We start from the raw sequence: 25772 nt of genomic DNA, 5'->3' as shown, positions 1-25772 counted from the left end.
ACCTGGTCAGGGTGTTCCTTGCTGTAAGTGTCACCCATTACAGGAAACACGGATACTACCAGAAAATTAACAACCGTGGGAGGAGGGACTGAAGAGAGAAAATAGTAGTCATTGTTCTTTCTCAAAATACGCACTGGTGGGGAAGTCAGCTCTTAGGACTCTCAAAATAGTTAAAGTAGAAACATCTACTTAATTGTCATAAATGTAATTTATGAATTCAATGGGAGGGAAAGAATACTCAAAGTGATCTACATTCATCAGAAATATACCCACCCCTCCACCCCTCCACCCCTCCCACAGAGATTGGTACTCTTTTTGCTATGTCTGGTGGTTTGAATGAGAATGGCCCCCATAGGCTCAGATGTTTGAATATTTGGCCCCAGTTGGTGGAACTGCTTGTGAAGGATTCGGAGGTGTGGCCATTGTTGGAGAAGGTGTGTCACTGGGGCTTTGTAAATATCATTTCCGGGTATGACAATGAATACAGCTATAGCTATAGCAGCCGGGAGGTAAACTTAATGACCTGCATGACCTCCAAGGAGCAAGAAGTCTTGGAACACACACCACAAGAAGAGAAGAGAAAGAGAGAGGTCCTTGGCTGCTGAGGAGTCCCTGTCCCAACTCAACTCCCAACACTGAGCATCTTCCTTCACAGTTTCCATCCTAGACCCCCAGGAGAATGAGAGGGGCTTAGGGAACTTTCTTGAATACCATTCATAATGTTTGGTGCCCTCCTCAATCTAAAAAATGTAAAGTGAAATCTATTTTATTCATATTGATAAATATCAATGGGATAATGCTTTTTGTAATTTTTTACCTCAAATTATGTGACAAATAATTAGCATGTGTTAAACCAGGTATTGCTGGAAGCATTCCAACTATTATCTTAGTTAATAAGCACAATAAACGCTCAAAATATTACATTCATTTTATACAAGAAGAAACAGAAGCTGTTTAAAGAAGTGATCACAGAATTGTTGATCCTGTATTTGACACCAGGGCATCTGCCCCCAGAGCCTTTGTTCTGTAGAGCAGCCAACACAGCTGCTTTCATAAGACCTTAGGGAAGCAAACCTCAGTCAGTCGTTTGGTGACACGGAACACCTGACCTTCATCTGGTGTGAATAATTTAAAAAAATAAAGCATGCTATACTGAGGGGAGTTGTAGAGGGAGGGAGGGAAGGGAGGCAGAGAGAGAGTGAGAGGGGGAAGGGAAATTACTAGTGATTCCAGACGATGAAATAACTCATTACGAGTTGTCTGAGCTTTTTCCTAATATGGTTGAGACACAGCTCAATATGATGACTGAGTGACATGCCTCCTGGCTTTACCCAAGGCTGTGACTTAAAGTAAGATACCCTTACATTTATTTGTACAACCGCTCCTCTGCAAACTGCAACACACCAGAAAATTAAGTTACCTCTCTGGACACAGAGAGTTAGCCTTGAACACCCTATCTAACTCTTCGGCAGACAGGAATATTTACAGATACAAAGTTGTCCCCTCTCGACAACTTGGAGCCAAGAATGTGAGTCAAAATATTTGACTGATCTGTGTTTCTGTTTGTTATTAATACATTTGCTTCTGTTAATACTTCCTTTTCTGAAGGACTAGTCCAGACTGAAGAATGAGCCACTGTTCATGCATGACTCCAGATGGCAAAAAGAACCATGTTCAGGGGTAAAACAGAGCCATCTGTGGTGGGCCCTGTTTCCTTCCTGCAGAATGATGCTTCCTTTTCTCTTTTCTTCTCCTTTCTGTTTTTGTACTTAGGATTGAACCTGGGGCCTTGTGTGTTGTAGGGAAGCACTGAGCTATACCTTCAGTCCTAAAATTATCCTTTTAATGGTAAAGAATTAAAACATGTAAACGTATTTCTTCTTCCCTGGCTATCTTCATCAAAACAAACATATGTAACCTACAGAAGTTGTTCATTTATAAGTACTTTTTTACTTTTTGATGAATTTTCATGACCACACATCTGATTCTCTTTCAAAAGCAAGATGTAGTGATAACAAATTATAATTTTAGCAATTCTATATCAATTTCTTTTCATAGAAAAGCTGAGAATCTCCTTGTGGGCTTCAATATAATTTTTCTTCCAACTGATTTCTATGAAGACCTGAAAATGAAGAGTGAAAGATTAAATTATTAATTCCTGGTTCTTTACCAGGGTAGTGAAACTGTCATTGCTGAGAAAAGCTCAGAGGACACAGTTCATACAGAAACTGACACTTGGAAAACCAAGGTTGTTGGCGGAAGCTGCTCATTTGTTCCTGGCAGCTTAAACCTGAAATAATCATACAGAAACTATATTATTTAAATCACTCTTTGGCCAATCACTTACGCATATTGCTAACTAGCTCTTACATCTAGAATTAACCTATTTCCATTATTTTATATTTTACCATGAGGGTTGTGGCCTACCGGCAAAGTTCCAACTAGCATCTCACATCTTTCTTCTGTGTCAGCTCCATGACTTCTTCTGATTCCACCTTCTTTCTCCCAGCATTCAGTTTAGTCTCCCCCCCCCCCCGCCCCGCCACACACACACCTAGCTCTATCACAGGCCCAAACAGCTTCTTTACTAACCAGTGGTATTCACAGCATACAGAGGGGGATCCCACATCACTTCCCCTTTGCTGTCTAAATAAAAAGGAAGGTTTTAACTTTATTTTTTTTTCCTGTGGCCTTCTCCTTTTTTAATTAATTAATTTATTTATTAAAGATTTCTGCCTCCTCCCCTCCACCGCCTCCCATTTCCCTCCCCCTCTCTCAATAAAGTCCCCCTCCCTCATCAGCCCAAAGAGCAATCAGGGTTCCCTGCCCTGTGGGAAGTCCAATAACCACCCACCTCCTTCCAGGTCTAGTTAGGTGAGCATCCAAACTGCCTAGGCTCCCTCAAAGCCAGTACATGCAGTAGCATCAAAACCCAGTGCCATTGTTCTTGAGTTCTCAGCAGTCCTCATTGTCTGCTATGTTCAGCGAGTCCGGTTTTATCCCATGCTTTTTCAGACTCAGTCCAGCTGGCCTTGGTGAGTTCCCGATAGAACATCCCCATTGTCTCAGTGTGTGGGTGCACCCCTCGCGGTCCTGAGTTCCTTGCTCGTGCTCTCTCTCCTTCTGCTCCTGATTTGGACCTTGGGATTTCAGTCCAGTGCTCCAGTGTGGGTCTCTGTCTCTGTCTCTGTCTCTGTCTCTGTCTCTGTCTCCTTTCATCGCCTGATGAAGGTTAATATCCAGGAGGATGACTTTACCATAGTAAAATTACATATAACAAAGCAGGCATCAAGCAAGAATTACAGTTACAATACATATAAATATATATATATATATAATATATATATACTTTATCTTTAATCATAACTAAGGAAAACTATAATTATAATTATCCATTCTTCAACTCTATCTAAGACCCCAAAAGGATATAATATTACCTAAGTTAACAGGAAGTACATCGTAAGCAACTTCCAAAACTCTAGAATTGACAGAGACATCTTGCTGCCTGAACAGTAACCCAAAGTTCTTCTGTAACATTGGAGCATCCATCTTCAGCCTATATGCTGACTTTTCCATGAAGCAGGAAATTTCAAAGACAGTTCTGCCTATATTGGCAGTTTTTCAGTCACTTTCTTCTGCGTTCTGCAGAATGTGTGGCTGACTCTTTCATGAAGCAGGAAACCCAAAGGATTGTTTCACCTTTAGATAAGTTCAGAAGTTATTTCTCTGTGGGTCCTGTGTGTCCAGTTCACATAGCATAACATCAAGCAGTCTAGGCAAGAGCAGTTTCTTGCCCAAATGGCTAACAAACTCCATAAGAAGCCTCTTCAATGCTCATCTTCCTCTTGAAGTAGATTGGTGCTGCCAGGAGCAGACACGTCTCATGTCCTGAAAAGTCCTAAGTTCTTAAAACATTTTAAATGCCGTTTTTGAAGGTCTTTGAAAGCCTTGAAGCATCCTTATCTAACTGAAATATACTTGTATATATCTAGAAAGCCTAAATAACATGACTACAAATTTGACTATTATAGATGATTATCTATTAGCCTATATTTCTTAATTATACATTACATTTTTAAATTAACTACACAATCACAATACCTTAAGAGGAGAAATATACATACAAGAAAATTGACTTAAAATTTGTATCAATAGACCAAGATCCATACCAATACAAATTATTCATATCTATATCACAAGGCAAAGTAGACAATCACTCAGATTACACATTAAGGAGTGTGGAAGATGGCTCAGCTAGGGAAATGATTCATGTATGAGCATGAGGATCTGATTTCAGACCCTCAACACCAAAAGAAAGGCAGAAGTGCCAGCATGTGTCTCTAATTTCAGTACTTTAGAGGCAGGAATATGAGGATCCTTGGAGCTTGCTGGCCAGGCAGTTTAGCCAATCATTAAGCTCCAAGTTCAGCAAGAGACCCACTCAAAAAGTAATGTGGAGGGATTGGAGAGATGGTTTACTGTTCTATGAGAAGACACAGGTTTGGTTCCTAGCCTTCATATAGTGGCTCACAGCCATCTCTAACTCCAGTCCCAGGGGCTCTAACACCACTTCTGGCCTCTGCTGGCACACACACACACACACACACACACACACACACACACACACACGGTGCACATATATACAAGGAGGCACACATGTACACAAATAAAATCTAAAAGATCAGGAAGGTACAGTCAAGGAAGGCACTCAACATCAACCTATTTTTTCCACATTCACACACACACACACACACACACACACACGTAGGTATATCTGCACACTCATGCACACAAACACACACACAAGCATGCACACACACATAAATTCTCACATACGCAAAAATTAAACTGTATCTTGGGTCGATGAATGACTAGATGAATTAATGAAGTAGAATAAGATTCTTTAATCTATCTCCCGATTTTTCCTGGCTCTTGAGAAAATACATTTCCTTGTCACTTTGGCAGCCTACAGTACAGGAAAATATTTTTTTCCAACTATGCAATCAATAGAGGACTAATATCCAAAGTATATAAAGAACTTAAATAAAAAAAACTCTAGGCATCAAGAAACCAAATAATGCAATTTAAAATGGGGTATTTATCTAAATAGAAAAAAATCTCAAAAAACTCAGATGGCTGAAAAAAAAATTAAAGAAATGTTCAACATCCTAAGCCATTAGGGAAATGAAAATCAAAACTACTTTGGGATTTCATCATACACCTGGCAGAATGCCTAAGATCAATAAAACAAGTGACAGCTTTAGAATATAGAGATGTAGAGGAAGAGGAGAGAACCTTAATCCATAGCGTCTGGGACTGCAAACTGGTCCAGCCACTATGGAAATCAGTGTGGCAGTTCCTTAGGAAGATGCGAGTCAATCTACCCCAAGAGCTAGCCATGTCACACTTGGGCATATATCTATCCAAAAGGCAGTTCACTCCACCACAGAGATATTTGCTCAACCACATTTATGACTGCTCTGGCCATAATCGCCAGAAATTGGGGAACTGGAGAGATGGCTCAGTGGTTAAGAGCACTGACTGCTCTTCCAGAGAACCTGGTTGAGCACCCACATGGCCACTCATAGCTTTCGGTCACTCTAGTTCCTGTGTGGGAGATCCAACACCCTCACACAAACATGCCTGCAGGCAAAACACCAATGCACATAAAATAAAAATAAATAATAACCAGAAATTATAAACAATCTAGATGTCCCTCAGCAGAAGAATGAATAAAGAAAATATGGTAAATTTATACAATGAAATATTTTTCAGATGTTAAAAAATGAAATTTGCAGGTTAATGAATGGAATTATTTAAAACAAAACGAAGCAAAAGCATCCTGCATGAGGTATCCCAGACCATAAAGACAAGAGGAGAGAGACAAGACCCACTCCATAAGATGGAACCCAAACACACACTGCTTGAGTGACCAAGAACCAGAGACTAGTCATCCCAGTAACATAAATAAAATCAATTGCTACTGTTAAAAAAAATAGCAATAAAATCACTCTGAATGATTCCACTATACTCATAAATCAGTGCCTATTCAGCCCTCATCAGAGAAGCTTCCTCCTGTAGCAGATGGAAACCAATATAGAGAAACACAGCCAGACATTACGCAGAGAATGAGAGACCTTGGAACACTCAGTCCAAAATGAAATGTCTCCATCAAAACCCTTCCTTCAGGGCTCAGGGAACCCACATGCAAGAAGAAGCAGAGTGTAAGAGCCAGAGGGGATGGACGTGTGTGTGTTTTCTAATGAAAGACAGAAAGGGAGTGGATGTGGATGGGGGGAATTGAGGGACAGAAAAGCATAATCTACATTTATAAAAGAAAAACAAAAACCAAATAGAAATAGAGAGACAGACAGAGAAAGAGAGAGAAAAGAGAGAGAGAAAGAGAGAGAGAGAGCAGAGAATAGGGTTGACATAAGAATGGTTAAGAATGTCACAAAATTGATAAAAACACAGACCACAGAATCAAGAAGTGAACCCAAGTAAGATAATCTCTCTCTCTCTCTCTCTCTCTCTCTCTCTCTCTCTCTCTCCACACACACACACACAAACATGCGTGCGCACACACTAGTTATTTCCTATTCAAACTATAGAAGATAAGCAACAGAACATCTTGAACAGAAGTGAGTGGAGTCTTATTTGTAAGAGGTGGGAGGGTAAGAAGTGTGTCACACCGCTCTTAAGAAGTGATGCTACAGGAAGACAAGACAGTTAACAATGATGCAATTAAAACTTGTCAGCATGGCACTCAGTACCAGTGAAGTGGTCCTTTAGAAAGAAACACTTTGTCATACTAATGAAAATGGGGGCAATTTGTCATTTTGAAAGTTCTTCAGAGGGCAGTCAAATTACACAGACTGAGAACTTGGGTTTGTACAAAGAATGGATGGGTCTTAGAGAAAAACATACAAAATTAAAATGAATCATTTTCTTTCACTTATCTGAAAGAAAAGTATATTCAAAACAATTATGCCACTATTGTATTTAATAATAATCACTCGTAGATAAGAGAAATGAATAATAGCAATGTTCCAAGACACCAGAGGATATATAGACCACCCTTGAAGCCCATTAGCATTCTTTAGGAGTAAAATTTGGTTAGCTGTAGATGAATATCTTTACAGTATGGGTGGTAACTAACACAATTTAAAGAGGGAAGCTGATATGCAGTGTGGTTTGGGTTCTATCTATCCCCACACACATTTCTTATTATGAAGCCCTAACTCTCAGTCCATCTGATTTTCACTGTTTTGGAGCTAGGGCCCTTAAGGAGGTAAGTGAAAATGATGGCACTGCGTGAACTCTAAGCCAACCTGAATGATGCTCTCATGTGAGGAAGAAATTCAGACACATGGATCCTGGAGATGGGTGTGTGTACAGAGAGAAAACTCCAATTGAGGGTCCAGCAAGGGGGCAGGTGCCTGATACAAAAATGCTTGACTTTGAAGCTTCCAGAAATGTGGGTGGGGGGGAAGTAGACTCTTTTATATCGTACATCACAAGCAGTTTTCCACAGAAAAGCACAAAGCATGCTAAAAGGAAAACAATAACCAAATGAACAAAAAACAAACAAACAAAAAAAACAGTCTGAAGAAACACAGCAAACACCAGAGCCACATACAATGTCATTGGGGAAGTGGTCTGGAATTAGATGGAGGTGACTACCCAGTAGCCTCATGAGTATACTAAAAAACACTAAGTTATATTCTTTAAAAGGGTAACATTTTTTGGTTGTGATTATCCCAAGATTATTTTAAAAGACATATGTTTATTGATAATTCTTTCTAGTATAGTTTCTATACCTTATATACAGACTTCCAGCTGGTAAAAAAAAAAAAACAACTAATGGATTACAATGAACTTACTAGATTTTTATAATTATGGTTCTCTTCTTATTCTTTGCCACCCACAACATTAATAATAAAGAATAATCACGTTTGTTTTTCTCAATAAATACACACTTGATAGTCTCCTCATGTACGAAATTGCACTATTTTCCATGATACCAAAATGAATTTGACAACCCCTTTTAACTTAGCAAAAAAAAGAATTTGCATAAACAAGTAACTGTAAAATATGCATGTTAAAAGTGCCAGCGTCTTACTGAGTACAGTGAAATTCAAGGTCTCAGGAGAGCACTCCTAGATGGGGTGATTCAAGAGGGCTTTAAGCCGGAGGTGGCATTTTAGTTGAGGCTTTACTTGTTTACTTGACAAATATTGAAATTCTTTCTACATTCAACTTCTGCACCAGATGCCAGGAGAGGAAAATTCATATCAAATGTTCTCTCATCTCACCATCTGATAAAGACTCTGGGTATGTATGTGAAGATAGGTATCACCATCTGATAAAGACTCAGAGTATGTATATGAAGAGAGATGTGTATGTGCATTTATGAATGTATATATGCAGGCATGTATGGTCAAGGTAAAGTGATGGGAACAACCCTGAGGAATAAGTAGATTTCAACAGAAAGCATAGACCTGTTCAACATCTTCAGACAACCTTTTAGAAAAAAAATCCAAGTGACAAAATGTGAACTTTGGGGTCCTTGTGATCAGGATTCTGGCTAAGGTCCCAGGAGATTTCCTCCACATGTTGTTACATTTATACTTCGTGTCCTTCATGTCAGTTGTCCTGTGCTTACCACTCTTTCCTCATAAACTATTTAATCTAGCCATGCATCCATTTGGGTATGTATTGAAAGAATACTACCTGCAAGGCGAGGAATAGGAAACATAGATTACACAGTCTAATAATTCCAACTTCTGTGTTTACATTCTCCAGGGAAAAGGTATAGACATCATAGACAACTGCACTATTCTTATTCCATATACACAGATGTCTGTGTGTGTTAATGAGGGAGTTGAGTCCTTCATTCCTTTAAGGACTTTGGTTTTGTGTACAGGAAATAGCAAGTACTCTTGCCTTGCCACATGTGTGGCAGAGGAAGGAAGATAGGCCCTTGTAACCTTCAGGGCCTTGAAGCTTAGTGATGTTCCTAAGCACACCACCGGACTTCCACTGAGGAGAAAGGGTAAAGTTGCTTCATTTTATAGACTCTGTTACTAAGACGTGCAAACCCATCTGAATTCTGGCTGTAACATACTCTCATGGAGTTCTTTGAGTCACTATTGAGTAAACTATTGTTTTGACTGATTTCCAGAGCAGTTGGAGACTCCGAAGCAGATGTAACTTTGTGCAATCTGATCTGGATCATGTAACTCAGCACACCAAGCAGCACTTGAAACAGTGGGTCAGAATGCTCACACAGTAGCAAATAAAAATGGCGTAACAATGCCCTCAGGAGTTTGGAGAAGCCAGGCTTCTGTTGATAAGTAGTATTCTTTTGGGGAAAGTGCTGGCCTTGCTTCTGTGCCCTTGGGACTGAAAACCTGAGACACTAGGTGAGCATGTGATTGATCTAAGATGTTACTTGGCTTATGGGGCAACAGTGCTGTAAGCAGGATATACAAGATCAGTTCAAGCAGATTCTGAAGACACTAATAGCGTGAGTAAGTGACTCAGACATCCAAACCACCTACCTCTGCTGTGGTGACATGTCTTTCCCTGTCCCGTTCCTTTCCCTGTCCTGTTCCCAGGAGCAGCATGGAGAATTTCCCAAGACATGTGACTATACATGCCTAGTTTCCAAATAGTTCTTCATACCCAGTGGGTATTGTGTTTTAGCATTTTAGCCTACTCGTGGCCTTAAAGAACCAAGTAGAAAGGAGATTCCCCGTGTGAACATTAGAATTTTGTGTCTAGCTGTCCACTCAGATTGGGAGAAGGCATGACCAAGACAGTTATCTACACTGGTTTATAAATAACAGGAAATAGTTTGGTTAGCCAGAGACTCTGGTAAATGTATGAAAAATTATATAGGAATTAGTAAAATTTAGGAATTGTTAATGTTTGGGAAAGAAGGATGTCCTGGTTTGATGAGAATGGTCCCTATAGGCTTATAATTTTGGATACTTATCTTCCAGTTGTTGGAACTGTTTGGGAAGTATTAGGAGTTGTACCCTTGCTGGTGGAGGAGTGACACTGGGGGTAGGCTTTGAAGCTTCAGAAGATGCTTGCCATTTTTTTCTCTCTCTTCCTCCCCCTTTCCCTTCCTCTGCTTCTTCCTCTCCCTCTCTGCCTTGTGCTTATGGATCAGAATGTAAGTTCTCAGCTCTGCTCTAGCACCGCGCTACCTGCTTGCTGCCATGACTCCTGCCAGGATAGTCACAGACTCTAACCCTGAGACTAAGCCCCAGATAAACTCTTTCTTCTTTAAGTTGTCTTGGTCTTGGTGTCTTATCACAGCAATAGAAAGGTAGCTAAGTCAAGAGATAATGAAAAATATCTTTGCATATGAATAGATTATGAGGTTAGTTTATATGAATTCTGACCAAAGGGTATCCGCTGCAGAAAAAGTAGTCTATAATCACAGGAACAAAATGCTGCACTTATGACTAGAGCCATAATGGAAATAATTATCCAGTGGGCTCATGAAGAAAGTATTCAAAAAGATTATACCTATCATCAAAATCATGGGTTTTACCCCACCCCCAAGTTCTCTAGCTGTTTGCCACTTACTGGTAGGTGGCCAAGCTTTCGGCAGCAACAACCAGGGTATGCCAATGTGCTCCTAGACTGGACTTGCTACAACACATCTTCCAAGGTGGGAGCAGCAGCTGGACCTGTCCCTGCTTCAATTTCTTCTTCTATAATGAGTCCTCATGCCATTAGCACTTGCAGAAGGTCATATTATCTAAAGATAACGGAGTCGTGCTTTATGTCCTACATTCATTCCTACAATGTGCTCTTCACACTCTCCAGCGGGGCTGCTAGGACTGTTGTGTTTGACCATTTTAACATTGTGTAGTTGAACCCATAGCCTTATCTGGCCTGAGATTCCACTTCCTTCCTCTTGGGAGCCAGTTCCCATGTATGGTGTTCTAAGGTTGAAGGCGTAAGTCACAAACAATCCCACAGCAGTTTGGAATTATGATTAATAAGGTGGTATTTATTTAAAGGGGGAAAAAACTTACAGATCACCGTCCCATCAACAGCCCTCTGCGCAATCAGGAAGGAGTCTAGTCTCCCGAAGCAGAGCAGGAAGAGAGAGCAAGGAGGGAAGACACAGCTTTTTTAAGAGAGAGACCACGCCCCAATGGGCTGGTATCTCAGCGACTATTGGCTGGAGGAGCAGAAGGACCTCCTGCAACATAAGGTTACACTGTTTCAAATATTTTTCCAGAAGGGTACAGAGTACTAGACCAGGGCTTCTTCAACTTTTTCCATTCATAATCCTTTTTTTTTTTTGCCTGAGAAGTTTTTAGTGATTATATATGAAAATAAAACATTTGGGACTGGAGGCATGGTTCATGAGTTAAGTGAGAGTCTTTACTCTGTGATAATGATATCCATATAACAAGCTAGATATACTCAAAAATGCCTGTCTGTTGGGGGCTGTGGACCTCCAGACTCTGAATCTCTTGTAAACGACTTGTTTTCCCCTGCTGTGAGAGGCCTGCAGCTGCTCTGAATACGAGACCTTGCTGGCAGGAGAGTGGTTTCTGGTGAGGCCTGCAGCTGAAAGACCCCGAACCCTATATAAGCTGCCCCTGAGCACAATAAAGTTGGCATTCTTGTATCAAGGATAACCCGTGTCCCCATGTCTCTGTCTGTGTGTGTATATGTGTATGTTTTTAAGACTCCAGCCTGGCTCCCAGCTCATGTACCATAGAGCGTAGAGCTGATGTCACATTTTCCACCTGTCATCCCAGCCCCAAGGGGACTTGAGACTAGGAAATCACTGGCGCTTGATGGCTTCCAGTCTGGCCAGATATGAGCCCAGAGCTCACTGGGAGACCCTGCCTCAAAGCAGAAGTAGAACATGACAGAGAAGGTCACCCAACACCTTGTTCTGGCCTCCACATAGGCACAGTGTGCACACACCTGCACACAGGGGCATGCACTCACACTCATGTATCAATATACATGTAAATAAAAACAAATCTTCAGAAAGGAAATATTTACTGATAACACATCAAATCTTATTTTAAAATAATTACATATATATGCAATTTTATCATTTATTAAATATGAAAATAAATTTGCATACTAATGAGATTGTTGTTTTTTCACGTAAAGAATTAAATCTTACTGAGGACTGGCATCATGGTTCAGTGGGTAAAGGCACTCGCTGTACAAATCTGATGACTTGAGTTTAATCCCCAGAATTTTTTTTTTTTTTTTTTTTTTGGTTTTTTTGAGACAGGGTTTCTCTGTAGCTTTGGTGCCTGTCCCGGAACTAGCTCTTGTAGACCAGGCTGGCCTCGAACTCACAGAGATCCACCTGCCTCTGCCTCCCGAGTGCTGGGATTAAAGGCGTGCGCCACCACCGCCTAACTAATCCCCAGAATTTATGGTAGAAGAAAAGGCCCAACTCCCAGAATTCATCACCTGATCTCCACACATGTGTTATGGCACACACACACACCCTACAAATAATAATAAGTAGATTTTAAATCTTTGATAAATATTGACATGAAAATAGTAGAATATCTTCAAGATTTTGCAGGATTGATTGTAGGAGGGGTTTTCCTGTCCTGATTCCTTGCTCCCAAATAATTAACACAGAGGCTTAATATTCATTATGAATACTCAACCAATAGCTTAGGCTTCTCACAAGTCAACTCTTATGCCTAAATTAACCCCATATTTGTTATCTCTGCTTTGCCACATGGCTTGGTACCTGTTTTCAGTACCATCTTGTGTTCTCATCTCACTCTCTGCATCTGCTGACTGCGTTCTCTCTCTGCCCCTCTTTATCCCAATAGCCTCAGTTTGATTGTCCTGCCTAACTCTATCCTTCCTTTTCATAGGCCAATCTGCTTCCTTATTAATTAACGAGAGTAATGAATTTTCACAGTGTGCAGAAGAATTATTCGCAGCAATTGTTTAGTATCTTAATCTTACAATATCAATGCTTGGTTTTGCATCGATACATAGTATAAAATGGTAGAAATAGATTTACAGGCACTTCAGAAATTTTTAGAAATTCTATCCTAATCACAAACCAAATTTTACTTGCCAATTTACTTTTAATGAAACACAAGTCAGAAATTTTAACATCAATTTTTAAAACCAAACATTGTTGCATAATGTAACACAAAGACAAATTGGGCATGTATGGAAGAATAATGGCTGGGAAGCATTAAAAGTCTCTGTTTTCCACGATCCAATCACTATGCTCCTATAAGAGCAGAAAAGTTAATTTCAGAATACAAATACCACAACTCATAACACTGACTATTCTGAAACCTAAATTGGACCATTTCAGACACTGTTGTTGCCTCGTGGGATGGCCTATGCACCGCAAAGAACATGTGTTATACATTCAGAAACAAGGCCAGAGTGAAATCACACGATACACCATGACAAGCACCACCAGAAACACTTTGAGTTCATTACACATTTGACTTTGAATTAATGTTTGGTTTTTGTATGTTCAGAAACCTACTCTTAAGAAAGTTTTTACAGTATGTGGGTGCACCCCTCGCGGTCCTTGCTCATGCTCTCTCTCCTTCTGTTCCTGATTTGGACCTTGGGATTTCAGTCAAGTGTTCCAATTTGGGTCTCTGTCTCTGTCTGCTTTCACCGCCTGATGAAGGTTAATCTCCAGGAGGATGACTATATGTCTTTCTTTGGGTTCACCTTCTTATGTAGCTTCTCTAGGATCACGAATTATAGGCTCAATGTCCTTTATTTATGGCTAGAAACCAAATATGAGTGAGTACATCCCATGTTCCTCTTTTTGGGTCTGGCTTACCTCACTCAGGATAGTGTTTTCTATTTCTGTCCATTTGCATGCAAAATTCAAGAAGTCATTGTTTTTTACTGCTGAGTAGTACTCTAATATGTATATATTCCATACTTACTTCATCCATTCTTCTGTTGAAGGGCATCTAGGTTGTTTCCAGGTTCTGGCTATTACAAACAATGCTGCTACGAACATAGTTGAGCATATACTTTTGTTGTATGATAGGGCATCTCTTGGGTAGAGCACGAGCAAGGAACTCAGGACCACGAGGGGTACACCCACATACTGAGACATTGGGGATGATCTATCGAGAACTCAACAAGGCCAGCTGGACTGGGTCTGAAAAAGCATGGAATAAAACCGGACTCGCTTAACATAGCGGACAATGAGGACTGCTGAGAAGTCAAGATCAATGACACTGGGTTTTGATCCTACTGCACATACTGGCTTTGTGGGAGCCTAGGCAGTTTGAATGCTCACCTTACTAGACCTGGAAAGAGGTGGGAGGTCCTTGGACTTCCCACAAGGCAGGGAACCTGGACTGCTCTTCGGGCTGGTGAGGGAGGGGGACTTGATTGATGGGAGGCGGTGGAGGGGAGGAGGCAGAAATCTTAAATAAATAAATAAATAAATAAATAATAAAGTTTTTACAGCCCCTACATTCAGTTTTGTGACTCTCTATGGAGCTGTGACTCCCTATTTAAGAAGCTGGGCTCCCACAAAGAATACCACAACACAGGACAGAGTCAAGCAACAGTCCTGGACATCCAGGTTATTTGAGCCTTCAGGTGACTGCACTCTTAGCCATTATCTGATGGCAATTCCAGAACCCTAACTCACTCTCACCGCAATTGGTCCCAGTAAGTAGGCAGGCATGTGAGAAATGTTTCTCAAGTCACAGAGCTGAGGTTCTTTTGTTACACAAGCATAGACGGTGTGATGTATAATCTGATGGGCGCTCCCATCTAGAACAAAAGGACCAAGAGAGTAGCCTTCACGGCAGTAGGATTCCCTGCTCGTGATTTGCACCTGACACATGAAGCGGCTTGCTTAATAAAACAGTGAAATTACCGAAGACTCGGATGACGCAGCACAGCAAGGCTTGTGGTGGCACACCCTCCACGAGAGACAGGTAATCTAAAGCACCACCCAATGCACAATATCATTTTTCCGTAACCAGACTCCAGATGTCTAAGGGCCAAGAAGGGCTGGCTTCTTTTCCACCACTACTCTTAAAATTGGATAACTTGATTTTTTTTCTCAGCAAACTAAGAGATTTTCTGTTCTGAATTGTCTGTTGCCAACCTGGGACAATTATCACATACTCAGCACCATTGATCATTTTAACACTCCCCTTTGTAAAACAGTGGGGTCTCCTAGCAAGAGCATGGGACTCTGGAAGCCAAGAGAAGAGATCATTATTCTCCAGGAGGTCACTGCAAGCAGGAGCAGAAGTTTCATAAGATGCACTTAAGCCCCCGCCCCCGAGTTTCTTGAGATTGGCAGTATCTTTTGAAAAAATTAATACCATTGATTTCATTTCTATAGGCTGAAAGTAGGTGATAGATTTCCTGCCTTTTGCTCCTTTAGCTTCCTGATGGTAGGTAAACCTCAAATGATGAGTCTTAAAATAGTTCTACTTAAAATACAGAGTGAATTCTGTTTCTTTGACAGGACCTTAAACAAAATACTTAGGACCCATGAGAGAGAGAGTGTGTGTGTGTGTATGTGTGTGTACGTGTACATGTGAGTGTTTATGGTATGTTCATGTGTGCCATGTATGTGTATGCACATGTATGTGAAGAGGTCAGAGGTCAATGTTGAGTGTGGTCCTCCATTGCTCTCCACCTTACTTTTCTAGGCAGGGTCTCTCACTGAACCAGCCTGGCTTTCTGATAAACTCCAGCTCTTCATTCTCTCTCTACCACATTCAGCCCCTTCGAGTGCTGAGGCTACACATGAGAGGCACAGTGCCTAGGTCTTATGTGGGTGCTGGAGATCTAAGAGTCTCACGCTTGTGTGGAGGATGCTTTACTGTCTAAGCAATCCCCATAGCCTCCCCTTCCTGCCATTAAGTTTTGTAATTCTCCAAATAGGCTGAACTAATGGTTGGTCCAGAGAACTGTTCACTATAGCATAATAAAGAACACAAAGGACATAGAGAGAAAGTGTGGAAGCTAGGCAGTTATGCTCCATTTTGTTAGTCAGACGTCAACCACCCAAATCTGAAATCACTTTATGAACACTCTAAGATTGGAGAAACTTAGTCTGGCCTCTTTGAATACTTGAGACATGCTCAGTAAGCTCCCTTCTTCTCCAGCTTCACATAGTCTTCACATGACTCATGAAGCACCTACTTGGCTTCTCACAGGCCAGGTCCTTTCTCCTTTGGTGGGTTTCATCTTAAATAGTATCACCAAGTAGGCTTTTCTGACAACACTGTCAGAAGCTATACACTTATTCACACTAGCATCACATATAACTTGCTTTTTGCCTTTGTGTCATACATTAAAATTTTTATTTACAAACTTGTCTGTTTCTTTTTTTTTTTTGAAATCAAGATCTCTTTAATTAATATATATTTATGGTTTATCTTAGCAGTCCATATAATGAAATCTCTCTCTGTACTTAGCTCCTTCACAGTCAAAAAAATTTCAAAGAAAACACAATAATATACATAATCCAGACTATATGTGTATATTCCATTTTTTTCTTTTTTTTTTATTGAGAAACGGAGAAAAAAAAAACAAGTTTCCACCTCCTCCCAGCCTCCCATTTCCCTCCCCCTCCTCCCCCCCTACGCCCCCTCCTCCCACCCTTCTCCCCCTCCCCCTACTCCTTTCCCCCTCCCTCTCCAGTCCAAAGAGCAGTCAGGGTTTTCTGCCCTGTGGTAAGACCTAGGACCTCCCACCTCCGTCCATATCTAGGAAGGTGAACATCCAGACTGGCTGGGCTCCCACAAAGCCATCACATTACGTAGGATCAAACCCCCGTGCCATTGTCCTTTGCGTCTCATCAGCCCTCATAGTTCGCCATGTTCAGAGAGTCCAGTTTTATCCCATGCTTTTTCAGTCACAGTCCAGCTGGTCTTGGTGAGCTCTCAATAGATCAGCTCCACTGTCTCAGAGGGTGGGTGCACCACTCGTGGTCCCGACTTCTTTGCTCATGTTCTCCCTCCTTCTGCTCCTCATTAGGACCTTGGGAGCTCAGTCCAGTGTTCCAGTGTGGATCTCTGTCTCTATCTCCATCCATCACCAGATGAAGGTTCTATGATGATATGCAAGATATTCACCATTATGTCTATAGGATAGGGTCATTTCAGGTTCCCTCTTTTCAGCTCCCAAGGAACTAACTGGGGACCTCAGCTTGGGCACCTGGGAGCCCCTCTAGGGTCAGGTCTCTTGCCAACCCTAAAGTGGTTCCCTTAACTAAGAATTGTGGTTCCGTGCTCCCCTGTCCAACCTTCCTTTATCCCAATCCTCCTGCTTTCCCAAGGCCCGACCTCCTTCCCTTCTAACTTTTCTCTCCCCATCTCCCCTTACCCCCAACCCACCCCACCCCAAGATCCCAATTTTCTCCCCGGCAATTTTGTCTACTTCCCTTAGCCAAGAGGATAACTATATGTTTTTCCTTGGGTTCCCCTTCTTACTTAGCTTCTTTAGATTCACCTATTGTAGACTCCGTGACCCTTATTTATGGCTAGAAACCAATTATGAGTGAGTACAACCCATGTTCATCTTTTTGGGTCTGGGATACCTCACTCAGGATAGTGTTTTCTATTTCCATCCATTTGCATGCAAAACACCAACGATAACCTTTGCTGGAGAGGTTGTGGAGGAAGGGGTACCCTCATCCATTGCTGGTGGGAATGCAATCTTGTGCAACCACTATGGAAGTCAGTGTTTCGGTTTCTTAGGAAATTCGGGATCAACCTACCCCTGGACCCAGCAATACCACTCTTGGGATTATACCCAAGAAATGCCCTATCATATGACAAAAGCATTTGTTCAACTATGTTCATAGCAGTATTATTTGTAATAGCCAGAACCTGGAAACAACCTAGATGCCCTTCAATGGAAGAATGGATGAAGAAAGTATGGAATATCTACACATTAGAGTACTACTCAGTGGTAAAAAACAATGACTTCTCGAATTTTGCATACAAATGGATGGAAATAGAAAACACTTGTCTGTTTCTTGACTATATCTATCTCTTCATAGGAAGGCAAGAGCCACAGGAGGGGCTGAGCACCTGTTTCTGTCACCAACCGATACCCAGCAGCTACCACAGTGCTTTAGGCTCAGGAACAGCTCATAAAACCTATGGAGTAACTAAGCAAAAGTGCTTTGAGTCATGTCTCATACATCCTCTTTGCCACTGTTTTGGTTTTGGTTTTTTGTTTTCACCCTGATGGCTTGGAGGATGGGACCATAGAAAGTACAGAGCTTAAAATCAGTACATGTCAAGTAGGGGATTCGTCTTTGGCATGCCTTCCTAAATCTCAAGCTGCACATCTCTACAAATGTTATACTACAAGATGAGAGCATAATTCAGCATTTTACAGGGAAAATTAATCATTCTTATAGGTAACTTTGACTTGATCTTAGTGTAGATTCATCTCAGAGGTGATTTAAAATATGGAAATAGGATGAAACAGAAATAAGGTACATTTTTATTACAATACTTCCTGCTTTTTTGTTTTTATTTATTTATTTTTTAAGTAGTACACTCTTTACTTTTAGTCAGATACCAAAGACTGTAGTGGTTTGAATAAGAAATGTCCCTCGTGGTCTTGGGAATTTAAAACTTGCTTTGCAGCTGCTGGTGGTGTTTGGGGAGGTTTAGGGGTGCAGTCTTGTTGAAGGAAGAACATCACTGGGAGCGGGCTTTGGGATGAAAAGTCTCACACCGCTTCTCATTCCTCATCTCTGCTTCCCACGTCTAGTTCAAGATATGAGCGCTCAGCTCCTGTTCCTGCCACCATGCTCCCTCCTCGTTACCATGTCTTCCTTCTGCCTTCCATCATGGACTTGTATCCCTCTGGAACCATAAACTAAGATAAATTCTGTCTGCCCTAAGTTCCTTTTGATCATGGTGTCTTATCACAGTGACAAGTTACTGAACTCCTGCAGTGAAATTAAGCTCCTAGCCGCCTTTACAACTCAGTTAAGACTTAACGTTTTTCATCTGTCAGTTTTGTTGAGCAAAACTATTTAGTCATCTATTTAAAAGTGATGCTACTAAGAAAAATCCTATGGCAATTTGGAATCTTTCATACACAAGAAGCAGCTATTGCATTGCGTTAGGATAGGAGCCTTTCTCTCTAGCTGTTTCCATGTGCAAGTCGTGGACCGGCTTTTTCTCTCCAGACATTTTTCCTTATTCTTTCCTAATGATTACATCGGGGTCCCCTGGGCCTCTGTGGTAAAAGGGACAAAGCAAAGGAAAAGGGTAATTTGGAACTATCAAATGCCAAGGGAAAAAGAGTCATCTCTTGGCAACAAAACCATTCATGTTCCCAGTGTTCTCACTCTCATATCTTCATGAATTCTAACGGCAACAAAAATTGGTCTTTTAAAGTCATCATTATTAGCCCCCTTGGTAGCATTTACCTACTTTTTCAGGTTAAAAGCAGTTCACATTCTATGAGATTGCTTACACTGTAGTGCAATATCCTTTGCACATGTTAAGCCGATTCCAGATTAATAGTATTTCACTTAGTTTTCATTTACTATTATTGTATTTAATACTGATTGGCGAATAATACTGCTTTCCTTATTTACAGACATAGGCAATCTTCTATACAGTGGTGCCTCTCAGCTTACAGATGCTAAAAAGTCTATCGTATTTTTATTCCAACAATTGATCTAAAGATGTCAACCAAAAAAGATAACAATAGATGGCATTAGAATTCTCCACCATTTTTGTGGCTTTTTTTTTTTTTTGAGATAGGGTTTCTCTGTATAGCAGCCTGGTTGTCCTGGAACTAGCTCTTGTAGACCAAGCTGGCCTCGAACTCACAGAGATCCATTTGCCTTTGCCTGAGTGCTTGGATTAAAGGTGTGTGCCACTACTGCCTGGGCATTTTGTGGCTTTTTTTTTTTTTTTTTTGATTTTTCGAGACAGGGTTTCTCCGTAGCTTTTGGTTCCTGTCCTGGAACTAGCTCTTGTAGACCAGGCTGGCCTCGAACTCACAGAGATCTGCCTGCCTCTGCCTCCCGAGTGCTGGGATTAAAGGCGTGCGCCACCACTGCCCGGCCATTTTGTGGCTTTTTAAAAGTAGTCCTTATTCATGAAATCTGGTGTTTGAGGAAATAAACTAAAACACTCAAACCAAGGGTATCCACAAAGCATCTCTACATTTTATGTATATGTTTCTAAAACTGTAGTTATCTCTCTTCCTTTTCTCTAAAGTCTAGTAAAGCCTATGAAGACAGGTATTGCTCCCTTTGCTTTTTTCATTGATTTTTATTGAGCTCTACATTTTTCTCTGCTACCCTCCCTGCCTCCCCCCTCCCCTATAACCCTCTCCCAAGGTCCTCATGCTCCCAATTTACTCAGGAGATCTTGTCTTTTTCTACTTCCCATGTAGATTAGATCTATGTATGTCTCTCTTAGTGTCCTCATTGTTGTCTAAGGTCTTTGGGTTTGTGATTTGTAAGCTAGTTTTCTTTGCTTTATGGTTAAAAACCACTTATGAGTGAGGACATGTGATAATTATCTTTCTGTATCTGGGTTACCTCACTCTAAATGATGTTTTCTAGCTCCATCCATTTTCCTGCAAAATTCAAAATGTCATTAATCTTTTCGGCTGTGTAGTACTCCACTGTGTAAATGTACCACATTTTCCTTATCCATTCTTTGGTTGAGAAACATTTAGGTTGTTTCCACATTCTGGCTATGACAAACAATGCTGCTATGAACATAGTTGAGCACATGTCCCTGTGACACAATTGAGCATCCTATGGATATATACCTAAAGTGGTATTACTGTGTTTTGAGGAAGGTTGCTTCCTAATTTTCTGAGAAATTGCCACACTGACATCCAAAGGGGCTGTACCAGCTTGCATTCCCACCAGCAATGCGGGAGTGTTCCCTTTACCCCACAACCTCTCCAGCATAAGTTGTCACCAGTGTTTTTGATCTTGGCCATTCTTACAGGTCTAAGATGGAATCTCAGACTTGTTTTGCTTTGCATTTCTCTGATGACTAAGGATGTTGAACATTTCCTTAAGTGTTTTTCAGCCATTTTAGATTCCTCTATTGAGAGTTCTCTGTTTAGGTCTGTACTTCATTTTTTATTGAATTATTTGTTCTTTTGATGACCAATATCTTGAGTTCTTTGTATATTTTGAAGGTCAGACCTCTATCTGATATGGGGTTAGTGAAGATCTTTTTCCATTCTGTAGGCTGTTTTTTTTTTGTTTGTTTTGTTTTGCTATGTTTTGTTTTGTTGACCATGTCTTTTGCTTTACAGAAGCTTTTCAGTTTCAGGAGGTCACATTTATCAACTGTTTCTCTCAGTGTCTGTGCTATTGGGGTTATATTTAGGAAGTGGTCTCCTGTGCCAATGCGTTCAAGTGTACTTCCCACTTTATCTTCTATGAGGTTCAGTGTGGCTGGCTTTGTGTTAAGGTCTTTGATCCATCTGGACTTGAGTTTTATGTTTTTCTTGTATTAAAAAAATAGATAATTGATATTATATCTTATTTGCTGATATTTTGTTTATCTGTTTCTTTGCTGATAAGTTCTTAGACTTTAGATTCTGGAATAAGGAAGAGGGCCTAGGTTTAACTTATATCACAATGACAATGTTGTTTATCATAAATAAGTATTTAAAACTTGTTGGGGGAGGCTGTTCGTTCATTCCAGCTGCCCAGACCTGAAACAATCACTCAGAAATCATATTATTTGCAATACTGTTTGGCCAATAGCTTAAGCTTATTTCTAGCTAGCTCTTACATCCTAAACTAACCCATCTCCATTAATCAGTGCATCACCACAAGGTTGTGCCTACTGGCAAAGTTTCAGCGGACTCCAGAGGAGGCATCTGTTCCTGGCAGGGCTACATGGCTTCTCCTTTACTCTGCCTTCTTTCTCCCAGCATTTAGTTTAAGTTTCCTGCCTACCTCTATTCTGCCCTATCACAAACCAAAGGAACTTCTTTATTCATTAACCAATAAAAGCAATGCACATACAGAAGGACTTCCCACAGCTAAAACTGGGCATTATTCTTAGGCATGGGGCAATGTTAAGGAGAAAGCCCATGGCATCACACACACTAGGCAAACACTGTATCAGTGAGCAGTGTTGCAAACCAACACTCAATTATTTTATTTTAGACAATGTATCACTCTATAACCCCAAGACAGATTGGAATTTACTATATAATCCACTCTGGCCTTGAACTCGCAATCCTCAAGTTCCCTCTTCAGTGTGGGGATTATAAGAATGCAACACCACACCTGGATTAACACTTACTTGCTGAGGTGATGAGATAAGTTTCCCATGTTAGTAAAAAAAAACAAAAAACAAAAAAAAAACTAGCAATATTATAAGAGCACCTTTAGTACTATATGAGCTTTGTATAATGTTATCACAATGTAGAGGTCAACTCAAAATAGAATACAAAGTACTGGAGTAATGTAAGTAGAATAATAGAGAGAGTAAGGACATGACCAAATTTCAAAGTCATCTTCATCTCTTTCCCCAACTCATTAAAAGTAGTCTAGTACCCACTCTTGTTCCTTCTAGGGCCCAACATATACATGAGGACTTTTGTTTTTTGTTGTTGTTTTTTTTTTAATTTTTTATTGAGAAAAAGAAAAAAAAGTTTCCGCCTCCTCCCAGTCTCCCATTTCCCTCCCCCTCCTCCCACCCTTCTCCCCCTCCTCCCACCCTTCTCCCCCTCCTCCCACCCTTCTCCCCCTCCCCCCACTCCTCTCCCCCTCCCTCTCCAGTCCAAAGAGCAGTCAGGGTTCCCTGCCCTGTGGTAAGTCCTAGGTCCTCCCCTCTCCGTCCATGTCTAGGAAGGTGAACATCCAAACTGGCTAGGCTCCCACAAAGCCAGAACATGAAGTAGGATCAAAACCCCGTGCCATTGTCCTTGGCTTCTCATCAGCCCTCATTGTCCGCCATATTCAGAGAGTCCGGTTTTATCCCATGCTTTTTCAGTCACAGTCCAGCTGGCCTTGGTGAGCTCCCAATAGATCAGCCCCACTGTCTCATTGGGTGGGTGCACCCCTCGTGGTCCTGACTTCCTTGCTCATGTTCTCCCTCCTTCTGCTCCTCATTGGGACCTTGGGAGCTCAGTCTGTTGTGGTGGCGCAGGCCGGTAGGATTTGCTGAAGGAGGCAGAGGCAGGAGGATCACGAGTTCGAGGCCAGCCTGAAAAATTTTTATGGTGATGGATGGAGATAGAGACAGAGACCCACACTGGAGCACAGGACTTTTGTTTTATAGAATTTTGAGTATCTTATATGTATGTATGTATATATGTCTATTTTTCTTCTTCTTTTCAATTGCATGCTGTTCTGTGTGCATGTTCACATGTACTTGTTTGTGCATGCATGTGAGTGTCCCTGGTTGATGGGACTGGGACTGTTCTTCAATTGCTCCTCCAATGTCTTCTTTGAGGAAGGGGTTCTCTCATGCAAACCTAGAGCTCACCAATTCAGATAGTCAGGTTAGCCAGCTGGCTTTAAGAATCTTCTATCTCCACCACCCAGAGCTGGAATTATAGACAGAACACAATTCCCATGTGTCATTCAAATAGTTAAAGTGCCCCAGCCCCTAGAACACATATTTATAGGTCCCACTTATCTCTACTAATTCCGTCAAACAGAGATTGCCATGATTAGCCTTTTCAGTTTATAGCCTACTAGTCTGTTTTAAACAAAGTCTGTACAAGTTTTTTACAGTTGTACTGTTTTTCCAAATAATTTTACTTCTTTTGGGTTCAGCTAACACTGTGTGGAGCTTACTGATAAAGAGGGCCAACTGCATAGTTTTTTAGTTATGATGTCATTTTTTGATGACGAGGTAATATTTTCTCATGGAACTTAGCCATCATTTAGGAGTTTTAACTGAGTGTGTTTATGTGGCTGTGATACAGGTGTGAGTTGTGGTTCATACACGCCAAAGGACAAGTCACTGGATTTGCTTTTCCCCGCTCTACTGTCGACTTCAGGGGCAGAACTTGGGTCTTCGGGCTTGCATCACTAACATTTTTACTTGCTGAGCTGTCTCCTCAGACCCTCACCATAATCCAATCAATCTTCTGCCATTGGGCACTTGAACTATTTGCTATATATTTCATTATTATATATTTGTAGTACCCTCAATATAAATCTTTAAACAAAATCTACTTAAATTCATCACACACTACTCATATATTATTAATAAGGGCTTGTGATTTTTCAATTATAAACATCTTATGATTTCAGCACTTATTGATAAAATTGAGTTGGATCATCATTTGAATATATCCCAGTTCTAAACATTTGAGTTCTATACATGTTAGAGTGGTAATAACTGGGTGAGATTATTTTCAACACTCAGAACCACGAGGCACATAGTTCACAGCTTTCATATGAGTCCAGAGGGTGGAGGAAGGACAAACACAGAGCCATACAGACATACTATCTTCCTGGAACATCAGTCTTACTTTGAGATTTGGGGAAATCAAGCTTGGGTTTTTCTCTTCAAATGCAAGTACATTAGAAAAATTCCTGTTTCTCAGTGTGCGCCTTCAGCTCTGCTCTCAGAAATCAGGACTATTCCCTAGTACCATCAAGGGAAGAATCAGGTTCTGATGAGAAAAGGCAGACATCCCAGCTTTCTGAAGCCATCAGGCAGCATTATATTATTAAAAAAAATTTTAAGGTGTGTATGCATGTGTGTACGTGTATGTGTCTTCTGACAGAGGCCAGAAGAGGATTGTTGGATTCTCTGGAGCTGGAGTTACAAGTGGTTTTGTGGTCTAGAAAATAGTGTTCTTAGTTGCTGAGCTGCCTCTCCAGCCCCTCTTCCATACTCTTCTATAGGGCTCTTGAGTTAGTCTCGGCGCAGAGATCTTAACACACTCTGATCGGTTCACTGCTTCTTCCTAGAACTTATTAGAGAGTAAGTCAGGCTGCTTTTTAAAGCATCGTAAACAGGTCCAAATGTCTTGCCTTCTACAATTTTGTAGACTTTCTCTTGTTTCTTGATCAGGACGATGACCAATCGTTTTTTTCTTGTTTTTTCGAGACAGGGTTTCTCTGTAGCTTTGGAGCCTGTCCTGGAACTAGCTCTTGTAAACCAGGCTGGCCTCAGACTAACAAAGATCCTCCTGCGTCTGCCTCCCCGAGCGCTGGGATAAAAGGCATGCGCCACCACCACCGGCTCAAGGTTTTGACTTTTAGAGATCCAAGTTTCACGCAGCCTAACCTGCCAACGACGACCTTGAATTTAACAGACTGCTGTTTCCACTTCCCAAGGGCTGGGTGGGCTCACCGTTTACCTTGTCAGGCAAAAAGATACAAACTTCAAGTATGGGAAGAACTGGCTTGGAACCGAAGGAGGAAGAGGATGAGGAACAACTACCACCACCAGTGGGAGGCAGTCAGATTTTTGTGCTCAGAAGAGACTAAAACACACCCTGATATATAAACATTTAATCACAACATTTTAAAATCCACATGGAACAGAGCGATTCTGTAAGTTGTTTATTTATACTTTATACTCCAAATTAACTCAGCCATCACCAAATACATCAGAAACAAATTGCCAGGGCCTTGCTTATTTCTTTATGTATGTATGTATATGTATTTATTTATACTCCTAATTAACTCAGCCGTCATCAAACATTGTGTAAATCAAGAAAAGTTTATATATTTTTTAAAACGGATCTGGAGGGTAATTTTTTCCCCTTTATATTCTTTTTCTTTGCTTAAT

Source organism: Microtus oregoni, unplaced genomic scaffold (assembly GCF_018167655.1).
Source record: "Microtus oregoni isolate MIOR12 unplaced genomic scaffold, Mior012 000012F_ref0000307, whole genome shotgun sequence".
Taxonomy (NCBI): domain Eukaryota; kingdom Metazoa; phylum Chordata; class Mammalia; order Rodentia; family Cricetidae; genus Microtus; species Microtus oregoni.
Note: the sequence above shows the minus strand (reverse complement) of the source record.